Source organism: Octodon degus, unplaced genomic scaffold (genome assembly GCF_000260255.1).
Source record: "Octodon degus isolate 3935 unplaced genomic scaffold, OctDeg1.0 scaffold00042, whole genome shotgun sequence".
NCBI classification, from domain to species: Eukaryota; Metazoa; Chordata; class Mammalia; order Rodentia; family Octodontidae; genus Octodon; species Octodon degus.
The window spans coordinates 1,901,617-1,914,399 of NW_004524618.1; the positions used below are offsets into that span (position 1 = coordinate 1,901,617).

The 12,783-nt window shown below is 48.7% G+C and overlaps 2 protein-coding genes across 6 annotated transcripts in view; one reads left to right on the forward strand and one right to left on the reverse strand.

Annotated features, from left to right (window-relative positions):
* Pitx3 (paired like homeodomain 3) overlaps positions 1–2,783 on the reverse strand; it is an 11,504-nt gene extending 8,721 nt beyond the window's left edge. The window contains exon 1 of the mRNA XM_004631468.2: positions 2,598–2,783. The gene's annotated coding sequence lies outside the window, so the exon portion shown is untranslated. The remainder of the gene's footprint in view (positions 1–2,597) is intronic.
* Positions 2,784–7,580: 4,797 nt separating this feature from the next.
* Positions 7,581–12,783, forward strand: part of Gbf1 (golgi brefeldin A resistant guanine nucleotide exchange factor 1) — a 152,289-nt gene continuing 147,086 nt past the window's right edge. For 3 of the 5 annotated variants that reach the window (XM_023715644.1, XM_004631470.2, XM_004631471.2), the window contains exon 1: positions 7,604–7,862. The gene's annotated coding sequence lies outside the window, so the exon portion shown is untranslated. Of the gene's footprint in view, positions 7,863–12,783 lie in introns of all 5 variants that reach the window. The other 2 variants (XM_023715646.1, XM_023715645.1) reach the window with 2 other exon arrangements.

The following is a 12,783-nucleotide window of genomic DNA, read 5'->3' on the forward strand; positions in this document are numbered from 1 at the left end:
CCCTGCTCATCTGAGAGGCCCCTCACCCCACCCCTGCTCATCTGAGAGCCCCTCACCTCACCCCTGCTCATCTGAGAGCCCCTCACCCCACCCTGCTCATCCAGGTCTTTCATCATACTGTAGATTTGCGTCCCGTCTCACCTTCCAGAGGCTGCAGGCTTGAAATTTGTTCTCTCTAGCAACCAGCCACTCCCCACCCTGCCAGCCATCCCCTGTCCCTGCTCCAGGCCTGTAACATTTTCCCATCAAGCCAGGGAAAGGGCACATACTCAGCTACATAGCTTTACACAAGAGTAGAAGAAGGTTCTGTCTTTTGTTTCCAATCATCTTTCTATGGTGCCGTCTCTTTTTGGCAGAGGCAGAATTGGGGGCTAAAGTCTTCACGGGTGATCCCTTTCTTATCCCTTTTCTGCCTCCAACTCCTTTATTGTTTTTTTCCTTTTTTTTTTTTTTTTTTTTGGTGGTTTTTTTTTTTTTTTTGGTGGTACCAGGGATTGAACTCAGGATCTTGCACTTGCCAGACAGGTGCTTACACCATTGAGCTAGATCCTTGCCCCCCCAGTCCTTCATTTCATCCATAATTTCAGTGACTTTTCAAAGGCAATGGGAACACATGCCCCTAAAAAAGTGTTTCAGAATGTGGTGGCAGTGATTAGGATATGAGTCTATTTTATTAAAAAAGAGCAAGGGACAAGGAAAGGTTGAGAAACGATGTTATAGGCAGTGTCTAAGCAAACTTTAGATTTGAGGAGTGGAGGTGGGCATGTTGGGAATATGTATGTATGCACTTATCTGTGGAGGGTAAGAAAGGTTGAGACTAAGTGGTTTAGATTACTCATTGCTGAACACAATGCCTTGTGCTTGTCCTCAGGAAAACACGGGCCCTGGCCAGTTGTCTAGCTCACTTACATAGACACAGAGAGTTCTCTCTACTCTTCCTCTTCAACTTTTCTTTTTTCTTTCTTTCTTTCTTTTTTTTTTTTTTAAGTACTAGGGACTGATTCTAAGTATCATGGAACTAATCCCCAGCCCTTTTTATTCTGCCAGAAGTTCAATTGAAGTTGCCTAGAGCTGGCCTCCAAGTTGAAATCTTTCTGCTTCAGCCTCCCAAGTAGCTGGGAGAACAGCTGTACATTTCCATGTCCAGCTTGTCCTGTTCAACATAACCGGGCTCTGGCTAGAACTGAGTGTAGGGTGGGCAATTATGGTACAGGCTGGAGGACTCAGAGCCCACCTCCAGCTGAGGAAAGTAGAGGGCAGTGGAGACATCTTCCTGACCAGACTCAGAGCACAGGACAGGCTCCATGTTGGCCACAGAGCCTGGGTGCCACGTGTCTCCTTTCCACTTCTCAGGCACTGGGGTGGTATGCAGCCTGGTGGGCTGAGGAAGTAAGCCAGAAAGAGGTGCACAGGGCTTGCTCTGGCCAGCAGCCTCAGCAGCCTCTTCTGGCTCAACACCTACACAACCTCCTCCACTGGGAGCCTCTGGACAGATCTGGGGTGTCTGCATTCTGGGGCTGGCTCTGAGTCTGTGAGGAAGCTGGGGCTGCCCAGGGTTTGTGCTGGGCTCCTGACTGCATTCTTAGTGCTCTTTGTGGCTCATCCTATCCTTTCCTGGTCTTGATTTGCCTTCAGTCCCTTCATTAGCTTTCCCTCCTCAAATGTGGAAGCTGCAAGTTCAGGGTGATGCACTGATCTACTCTGAGATGGAGGGAGGATAGCCCCGCCTGCCCCTGGCCGCACCCTTAACTCTCACCCCTGGTTCCCCAGCCCAAGGCCAGGAGGGGTAGAAGTTTGCTAAGAGTGAGCAGGGATTTCACCCAGCACAACCGACCCGTTACACACGCAGCAGCCCAAGAGGCGCTGCCGGATAGATGGGTATGCCACCGGCCAGGGACATTCTGTCTAGCACGGCCAAACAGAGAGCTGCTGCTCCAGAGAGACCCACTTCACCGTCCCGGACATTCTGTCCGCTTTGAGCTCCAGGTGCCACGGACATTTTGTCCCATTCTGGGGTGGCTCCAGGTCGAGACCCACCCAGCCTGGCACCCCAAGCCGGCTCCGCCAGACCTCACTTGATTCCTTCTGAGCTCCCACCGCGACCGTCTGACCCAGTCGTTGCCGGCTCTCGCGACCCAGCTCCTATTCCAACTGCAGAGCAGCTGGGGACGGAAGCGCACCGACTTTGTGCCCGATGTCAGCCCCGAGTCCGCCAGAGCTTGCCGGGAGTGTCGGGCGCCGCCGAGGGCCTCGGCCCCAGCTGGCCAGGCCTCCGCGGCCCCCGTCCCCGGCAGTCCTGCGCCGTTTATTCCGGGCGCTCTCCATTGTGTTTGCTACTGCCTGCTTTGCGGAGCGCCTGTCCTGGCTCCACGCCTCCCACTTCGCTCGGGGTCCCGTGAGTCTTCCCCTTTCGGGTCTCCCGGGTCCTTATCCCATTTCCCAAGTCCTGGTTCTAGGCTTACAGGACGCCCTCCCAGGGTCGACCCGTTCCCCAGGTACCGGCGTCCGGACGCCCCAGGTTCCTTTTGGGGATCCCGGGACCGGCCCCGGCCCCGCGGACCCTCGCGCTCCTGTCCCCGGCATGGTCAAGCACTCACAGCGCGTCCCGCGGCAGACGGACTCCCGGCGGCGACGGTCTGGAGGGCGCGCGGGTCCCGGGGCCAGGCACCCGGCCGGGGTGGGGGCTGTCCCCCTGCTCCCGGACGGCCGCTTCGCTCCGGCGCTCCCAGACCCGCGGGGGAGAGCGCGAGCCTCGCCGCGGACTGCCACCCCCAGCCAGTGCCCATTCACTTTATGGCAGCCCAGGGCGCCCCCAGCCCGCGGCTCCGAGCCGCAGGACTTAGGCCCCGCCCCCTTCCAGCTGCGCGGCCCCGGCCCCGCCCTTTCCAGCTGCGAATGTTCAGGTCCCGCCTTCGGGGGCGGGGTCCTGCCGGCCGACCGCCAAGAGCCCCGCCCCAAGGCCAATCGGAAGCGAGTCACGGCCCCCGGGCCACGCCCCTCCCCACGTGGCCGGACCCCGGCTGCAGCTGGGACTCTGGCGTCCACTGGAGCGGCTGAGTAGCGTAGCCGGCGGAGCAGGAGGACCCGCGGGCAGTGAAGTGGGGCCCGGCAGCTCCCCGGAGCCGAGCTCGGCGGTGCAGGGGGAGAGAGCTGCCGGGGTGCCAGGTGGGAATGCGCGCGAGGCCACTGGCTCTCCGCACTCAGATTTGTCTGCCGCTCAAGTTTCGCCAATTTTCTCCACTTGTTGCTGTCCGTCTCTCCGCCCTGTTGTCTCAGTTCCAATCTTCCCACGCATGCCTTTCTTTTCGCTTCATCTCCTTGCTCCTGCTTTTTGCCTCTCCTCCTGCCTCTGCCACTTTGAGAGACCGGGTTCTGTTCTCTGCACTCCCTTTTTCCCATCTACCCCACTTCTCAAGCTGAGTACCCTCACCACCTCCGGCCCCATGGAAGGTGGTGAGAAAAGTGGGCTTTGAAATGAGGCAAACTAAAGAGGGATTCCAACTTCACCAGTACTTGTGCCCTCGCCCGCTAACTTAATTCACTGCCACCTCAGATTAACGGGGCCCTCGCGGATTCTTGGGGGGCCCGGGCTGGTGCTTCCAAAGGTGTGTCCCTTTGCCCCCCACTTTTCTTGCCTTTCTCTTTTGTACCCTCCGTTTGCCTGGGCCGTGTTCTCCCCGTTTCGAGTGGGCCGGTAACAGATCAGTCCTGTGGGCAGAGCATGGCCTTGGTGTTTTCTCATTAGAAATGTTCAAGGGACAGGGTAGATGTCCGAGAAACATGTGACACTGGACCAGGTTGCTCGGTGCTCCTGAGAACCTGGTCACAAATTAGGAAAGCAAATCTCACCACTCACATCTCTGCTCAATAGTTCTTAATTCCCTCAGGATAAAAAGTCAAGGCTCTAGCTTGGCATACTCGACCTTCAGGAGCCAACCGTGCCTGCATACAGCCTCCTGGGAGCACACCTCTAGCCTCCTGACAACAATCAGTCTCTCCAGCCCCTGTCTGTCCTCCTAAGTTCCACTCAGGCTTCATTCTGTCTGGAAAGGTCTTCCAAACTCTCAGGTTCTCCAGTATCCTGGGTGCATAATGTATTATTCTCTCACCTACTGCATTAAAGGGTCCAGTTTATGAGCCGTCCCCTATGTGACTAAGAGTTAAGAGTGCAAGGATTATGTCTTCTTCATTCTTCTGTTTCCAAGTACGATGTAGAAACTCAATAAATATTGTATACTCTGAGGTCTTCGTTGCTGGTGGTGTTTGCTTTGCTGCAGGATTGCTCCCAGCACGAATCCTCTGGGAGAGAACCTGTCCCAGTCTGCTCTGGGCATCTCTACTTGCCTGAAGTTGATGTCTGATAATGTGAAGGAGCAAATTTACAAAGTGGTCAAGAAAGGTCTGGCTCACTCACAAATTGGTGCTATTCTGGGGGACTCACACAAGGTTCTAGAAGTATGTTTCGTGGTGAACAATACAATCCCAAGAATCCTGCAGTCCCAGGGACTTGCTTTGGACCTTCCCGAGGGTCTCTAGCATTTAATTAAGAAAGTGGTTGCTGTCCAAAAGCAATTTGAGAACAGAAACAATAAAGATGCTAAATCCCTTCCCATTCTTTTTTTTTTTTTTTTGCGGAACTGGGGATTGAACTCAGGCCCTTGCGCTTGTCAAGGAAACACTTATTCCACTGAGCCATCTCCCCAGATCCTCCTTCTGATTCTGATTAGAACCAGATTCATTGGCTGAAAAATATGAGACCAAGTGAGTCCCCTCTCCTACCTGGTCTCCATTGAAAATATGTGTCATCAATAGACTCTGATTTGCTGACATAAATTTGTCTATGTATTCAAGTGCTAAAATAATTTTTTAACTTAAAAAATCATGCGGAAGCGCTAGGGAAATAGCTTGGTGGTCTAAGCACTTGCCTGGCAAGTGCAAGGACCAGGGGTCCAACCCTGGCATGCTGCAATGGCCCAGAACCCAGGTGTGCTGTGCCAGCTGGAAACTAGGTGTGGTGGCGTAATCCCAGTGCTCGGGAGGCTGAGACGGGGGGATCACTATGAATCTGAGCTGCATATCGAACCCAGTACCAAATAAATAAGTGAAGATTTTAAAAAATCATACTGAAGTCTAAAAGGTATGATGTGATAGTAGTTAATAGGGGTTAGGGAATTGTCATCTCTCTACTGTTCATCTTTAATGTACAATCACATACTTTTTTTTTTTTTCTGGAACTGGGGATTGAACTCAGGCCCTTGTGCTTGCCAGGTGAGCATTTATTCTACTGAGCTATTTCCCCAGCCCTCCACATACTTTTAAGATGATGAATTTCTGGAGGCCAGTGGAAAGGTAGAGAGGTAGGAAGTTTTGGCACACTTAGAGGATCAAGCCAGGTGTGGTGGTGCACACCTGTAATCCCAGCACTTGGGAGCCTGAATAGAAGGATCACTGGGAGTTTGAGACCAGCCTGGGCTACAAAATGAGCTCAAAGCCAGCCTGAATTGCATAGAGAGCCCCCGTTACACACACAATAAAAGGGTGCCATGGAGATAGTTCAGTGGCATAAGTGACTGCCCAGCAAGCTTAAGGTCCTGAGTTTGATCCCCAGTACCAAGAAGATGAGGAGGAGAAAGAGGAAGAGATGGAGGAGGAAAAGAAGAAGACTTTTCAGTAACTCCATGTCTTCTTCTTTTTTTTGGTACTGGGAATTGAACTCAGGACTGCACTTTCCAGGCAGGTACTGTGCCGCTGAGCTATACCCCCAGCTTTCTCCATGACTTCTTAATTTGAGACAGACCCAGGAGGCCAATATTCCCTTTTCAACTGAGGACAATGGCTGAGAGATACTGTGAAATGATGTGGTGTGATGATGTGTCCTCTTTCCCTGATTTTATGTGAAAGAAGCAAGTTGCTTAGCTGGACTCAGAGATCAGGACCCCAGTGAACAGATGAGATATCAGTTCTGAATGGTTCTTCAAATTAGAGGATCCTAACATGTGATTTTGGATACCTGGTTTTGGGATACATTCCTATGGGGCTAGGTAGGGATCTTTCCTGGACTTGAGTTATCCATAAATTGTAAGACAGTGGAGAGAATTGGTGTCTTTTTGTTGTTTTTGTTGCTGGTGTTGGTTTGAGATAGGGTCTCGCTATGTAGTTCAGACTAGCCTTGAACTCACTGTGTAGCCCAGACTAGGCCGCCCCAGCCTCCCAAATGTTGGGATTACAGGTGTGCACCATCAACTCAGCGAAAGTTGGTGTTATTTTTCACTGCCTCCCAGCAGCCTCTCCCTGTCTGCAGGTACACCTGGATTCTACTCAACAAACAGGCTAAGAAAACCCATCCTCCTGTGGTCTCCCACATATCATTTAAAATGGTTTAGTACCCTCTGCCATATCTTATAAGAGGATGAGACAACTAGCAGCACAGTGAAAATGAATGGAGACAAGGCACAATGGTGCACATCTGTAATCATAGCACTCAGGAGGCTCAGGCAGGAGTTTTTGTTTGTTTTTAGGATTGCCTTTAGTTTGAGGCCAGCCTAGGGTACAGAGTGAGTTCAAGGCTAGACCGAACTACAGACTGAGCCCTTAGCCTTTTAGCTTCAGTGTTAATGGTGATGTGTACTAACTTGTGCGGTTAGTTTTGTCCCTGGTTGGCAAAGCATGTTCAAGACTTGAAATAAGGGCCAGAATTGGCGGTTATAACTTGACAGATTAAGGCATAAGAGGTAGCACAAATCAGCGGAGAAGAACTGAGCTGGGGATGAGGACCCCTGAGTTTGTCTCTACTCTGCCACCTACTACCTGGGACTCAGTTTCCTGTTGTATAAACTGAGACTTAAATTACATATATACTTAAATTATGTGTGTGTGTGTGTGTGTGTGTGTGTGTGTGTGTGTGTATGATTTCTACCATCTCCTATTTTATGTTTTTCTGGACCAGGGGAGCAGAAGATACAGAGAAACAGTTGTGAAGGGGCAATCACATCTATGAGAAGTCAGAACGAGACAGGCAGTCAAGAGGACGGGTACAGCAGGGAGTGAAATAGTTTCCCAGACTGAGTCTAGGATCAAAGGGTCCTAGAGCTGTTACGAAAGGGCACGCTCTCTCAAGTAGCAGACCGTCAGTGTGTTTGCGTAGGTGGGTGGGTGGGCAGGTGGAATAGGGGTTGGGGGGTGGGGCTGGGGCTGGGCTGTTTGTAGGGTGGTGGTGGTGGCGGTGGTTAGGGACGCCCGCTCAGGCTCTCAAAATATGCCCCGCCCCCCTGCCTGCAAATCACAGCCTTCCACCGCCCAAGGCCCAGCAGTCTCTGCCTGACGGCGCGCTGCAACCAAACACTATCTAACTCCGCTCCTCCAACCGCCCCGCAAAATTCCTTTTTTAATTGGTTTTGATGACTGTCACTCAGACTATTCTCTTATTCGTTGGTTGTGGCCTGCCTACTCTTTTCTTTCCCTGGTAAACTCGCCTCTTCAGGCACTCCCGCCTCCTGGGGCCAATTTCTTTCTTCGATTGGGTAACCGGAATGCCACTTTTCACGGCTCCAAGCTCTGATTGGCTGTGAGAGGAAGGGCTCGCGCAGTTACCAGGCAGCGGGCTAGACTGAGGCTAGTTACCACGTCAGTGAGCTGACAGGGAAGGTAGCCGGCTCCACCGCCCGGCCCGGCCGAGCCGTTCTGGCCAGCTGTGCGGGTCGGCCCCGACTTCAGCCTTCACTTCCCGAAAACCGGCTCCTTTCCTTCCTCTTTCTGCCATCTGAGCCTGGGAAGCCGCTGGGAGCCACCTCGGGGGCGCAGCTGACATGAGCCGCGGCCGCTGGTCCTGGGACTAGGCCCCGCCATCTTGAATCCGCTGACAGGTCCGCCAGTCCCCTCCGGGAGTTGTGGCTCCGCGGAGGCCACGTTGACTTCAAAGCAGGGACCTGGGGGGACGGAAGTTCGAGGGGCACGCGCCGGGGTGGGTTCTGGGCCGGGGGTGCGGCAGTAAGACCAGAGGAGGCTTGTTGTGGGCGGGGCCTGGCGGCGTGCGGGGGGCAGAGGTCAGCCGGCTGCGGCGCGAGGGGCGACCCCGGCTGTGCGGCGCGGGTGGCCGGGACCCTGCTTCGTGTTCCACGGCTGTGTAAGCTTCAGCCGCTCTGCCGGAGCCCGGTGCGCCAGCTAAAAGCCAAGCAAAGTTTCCAGGCCTTGGAAATGTGTCCTTCCAGATTCTGTAGAGCTCCTGTGTGCCTGCTTCAGTTTCGCCGAGTTGGTTTATTCAGCCCGAATGATGAGCTAGGGCACCCTAGACCTGGGTGTTCGGTAAGAAGATCTGGAGGAGCTGGGGTCAGCCGCCTGGGGAGCCGGGCTGAGAGGGTTTTCCTCTGCCATGGCAGCTAAACCTCTGGGGCAGTACATAAACACTGGACTTCTTTTCTAAGCTTATTTCTTTCTGTACACAGTTGTTTACAGGTATTCTCGTTTGGTGTGTGTTTTGGGCTGGGATCTCCTCTAGGCCTTTTCCCACGAGGTGAACTTTAGTCACAAGGAAGTCCCAGACACAGTTTGACCCAGGCCATAGAGGGATTTAAATTCTGGCAACGTTTGGTATTATTGGCCAGTTATTTTTAGTGGGTTGTAAGAATTGTGAGAGATGATTGGCTAATTGTGGTAGAATCAGGGGGGCAAAGTTAATAATGGGGTATGAAAGAGTATAGTTTACAGAGTGATGACCTTTGTTAAACTGCTGTGTTGTAAAGCCATAAAAGTCCACTGAAGGTAAAGAGTACTTTTCAAGAGGAAGGATTAGAATTTTTAAATGCATAATAAAGAAACGTGTATACCTTTATGTCAGGTATACAAAGACACTGCTCTAGGCACTGTGGAGGATATACATGAAGAGATCTGCTTTGGAATCATGCAACATATGCATTTTTAAAAAGGATTAGCATGTATGGAGTCTGCCAAAAAATGTATATGCACTTCAGTAAAAGAAAAACTTTTTTTTTTTTTTGCGGAGCTTGCCAGGCAAGTGCTTATTCCCCTGAGGTATCTCCCCGACCCAAAATGGCAGAAGGATGGTTTTTTTTGAGGAGGGGGGCACTCAGATTGCCTTCAGGGCAGGTCTGGTTTGGCTTGAGGTTGAGGAGCTCAAACCACAGCTTACTGAGCCTGACTGCTTTGTTTCAGCAGACACTTAAACACCTGAGCTAATGGGCAGGCCCCCAGAAAAACTTGTATAAATATTTTAATACCAAATAGATTGAGACATCATGAGAGCAATGCAAGTTACCTTCAGCTTCTGCAATTGCAAGAGGTCCTCAAACTAGTGGCCATGAGTTTCCATATGCTTTATTAGTATGGTGAACTGCTGCTTCAGTAACCTTAATCATTGAGATTGCTGCACATGCATTTTTAATTTCTTCTCTAAGGACTGCAGTGTAGTGGGTTTTCTATGGTATGTAACATCCTCTAGGGTCTCCCATATGAGGGTAACACCATCTGTTGAAAAGACATCATACTACTTTTCTTTTTCTGAAGTGTGTTTACATTTTTTTGACAGATTATGTATGCATAGCTCCCTAGCTCAAGGATGTAGTAAAGTTAAAAGCAGGATAAGTGTGATGCCTTTCTGCAAGTCGTGGGCATTTAGTAAGTGTTACATATACTTGTCGTAGGATGTAAACAGGACTTATGACATAGTTCTAGAGCTGCAAATCAGGAAAACTGTACTTTTGCATGATGAGGTAATAACCAGGAGGATGAAAATCTCCACTTGATCCAAGAAGTGACTGGATCAAACTCATGGAGCTGGGCATGGTGGCACACACCTGTAATCACAGCACTCAGGAGGCTGAGGGAGGAGGATTGCGTTGAGTTCAAGGCCAACCTGAACTACATAGATAGACCCTGTCTCAAACAAAATAACAGAACAAAAAAGAAATGATTTGGGAAACTATTTGCAATTTAAATACTGTTCTGAATCGTAGAATTTCTCAAAAAGTAGCTGAGGATAGCACAGTCACTCAGGAACTATCCAGATTTGATGGGCTTGCATTACTCATCTGGACCATTACTGTGTGAAGTTGATGTACTTGGCATAGTTGCCAATCTGGTCTTGAGGTGGATCATTGTGACCAGTGCAGCATCTTTTCACTTGGCCCTGAGGGGAGAGATTTTCTTTTTCTTACAAAGTCATTTTGGGGCTGAGGGTGTAGCTCAGTGGTAGAGTATTTGTGTGGCATGTGCAAGGCCCTGGGTTTTATTTCCAACACTTCCCTCTCCCCTAAAAGTCATTTTCTGGATAGATGTAATTCCCACACACCTATAAATCAAAAAGTGTTTCTTTCAAGACTTGTATTTGAGCTGGTTTTTGTGATGGCTCTAAGGCCAAGTACCTTGGAGTCTCGACAGTGACCCTTGTTAGCACAGTGGGAACTACTGTTATCACATCTCAGTAGCTGGGCATCATCCCTGGCTTCTGTTCACAGTTCTGAGTTCCAATACTATTTCACTTCCCTGTGTTCTAGAAGTCAGGATGATGGCCACTTTTAAATAAATGACTTCATTGATAGAATACTTAGACTGGTGACTGTGTGGCATCTGGGGAGGAAGAAAGTAGCTCCTGCTTTTTTTGCTGGAACTGGTGATTGAACTCAGGCCTTTGTGCTTGCCAGGGAAGCGCTTATTCTACTGAGCCATCTCCCCAGCCCTCAGCTCCTGCTTTTGAGGAGACACTTTAATATAGAACATACATTGGAAAGATTCATTCTAGCATTTTATATCTCTAATTGGTTGATCATACTCTGTCCTTGTCCATCAATGTGACTGGAATGATTCTGCTGTTGGGGTTATGGTGGGTTGAGATGAAGAGAGGAGAGCTGGAAGAACTATGTAAATGTAATAGGCTGTAGTTTGCCTTTCATTGTTTCTCTTTTTCTGTATTTTAGTATATTCACCTGTAGTTGTTTAATTAAGGGAAAATTCATTAAAGTAGTATGTTGCTTTGGAGCCTTAACAGTAAGTGAATGTGATTGTAGAAGTATGTAGTGATTGTAGAAGTAAGTAGCGCTGCCATGCCATCTCCTATGTTCCAATAGGGAGTAGAAATGGTTGTAGAAGCAGAAGTACTACAAATGATTATGGAAGTATGATGACAAATCACATAACAGGATTACAAGTAAGTTCAGATGGCCAACTGTCGGTGAAATAATGTAAATGAGTAAAGTGAGTCAGGAAGAAATGGATGTATTGCAGACTGTGGTTCACAGAAGAACTCAGGTGGGTATTTAGAAGAGGCAGCTTGCAATTTGCTGAGCAAATGGTTCCTGTTTCTGAATGTTAGCACAGTATGACCAGTCTTTTTTTTTTTTTCTTGTGGAACCGGGGATTGAACTCAGGCTCTTTTGCTTGCCAGGCAAGCACTTATTCTACTGAGCCATCTCCTGGGCCCCTAGTATGACCAGTCTTGCTGTTTTTTTCAGGAGAAGCTAGAATTCCAGATCATTATGTTTTCTAATTGTTGAAAACTAGTTACGATTTTAAAAATCTTTTGTAGGCCAGAGTGTGTCTGTAGATTGGACTCAACCACTGTATCATGGCCATGGTATCACAACCCCTTTAGTAAGGAAAATAGGTAGGCTTTGTTAGTTGCTATAGTTCCCATAGCAATAATGGGATATAATATAATCTTGCAGGCTTTTTTCCTTTGCCTAGCTCTGCCAACTGTCCTCTTAAGAGTTTGGACGCCCTGGGTGGTCAAAGGATGAGTACTAGAAAGCTTTGTTTCATTTTTTCATCTATAAGATGACCGAAGGGAGATCTTTGGGCAGCTTTAAAACATAATAGCTAACCTTGCACATTGTTCTGGAGATAGTCCCAGAATCTCCACAGAGGAGGGAGATGGCATGGCAGCGCTGAGGTGCATGGTCACTTGATTAGCAGGTATGAGAGGATCTTCCAGTTGTTCCTTGTTTTTTTCCCCCTTGTTTGATGTTCTCTTACCTCTAGATTGAGTAAATTTCTTGAGGCCAGTAATGTTTACTAGTTAAATAAGACTAGATCAGTCTGAATAAATCACAAAAATGTGGGACTTTTGTGGCAAGCTATGGAAATGTTATAAGCTCTGCATCATTAGTGCCTCGCTAGGCTATCAAAAGATGGAGTGAATTTAAACTTTGGAACAGCCCACTGAGGGCCTTTTAGCTTCTTGGTACCATCTACTGTCTTAGAAAGCTTATCAGAGTTTTCTTGGTTTGCACAGCTCGGCTAAAAAACAAAAACAAATATAAACAAAAGCCTTTGGAGGATTTATTTGAAACCTGAGTCTTTGCCTTTGGAGAATCTCTTTGCTAATTGGATAAGGACCACTTTTAAGAGTAATTAAGGAAAAAAATAGTGTGCTAATAACAAGTATCCAGAACCAGAGAATAAATAAATATAAATACATATATGTGTATATATATATATATATATATATATATATATATATATATATATGTTATATACTTCCAAGAATAAATGTCAATATTCAAATATCTCTTAGGAGAGACAAATGAAAAGGGAGCACTGGTTTGGCTGGTGGGGCTGTGTGGGTTCTTTTTTGCCTGCATGTGGGCCTGCATGAGAGGCTTATAGCTTCTGCTAGAGAAGCAGATATAAGATACAGAAAGATGTGTTTCAAGAGTCGTTCTTCTATGAAGTCACTATTCTCACAAGAGGTGGTTCTAATAAATGTGTGTTGCACCATTTTTCTTGATGTTAATTCACTGTTCATTCAGTCAGTATTTATTAATCTTTTTTTTT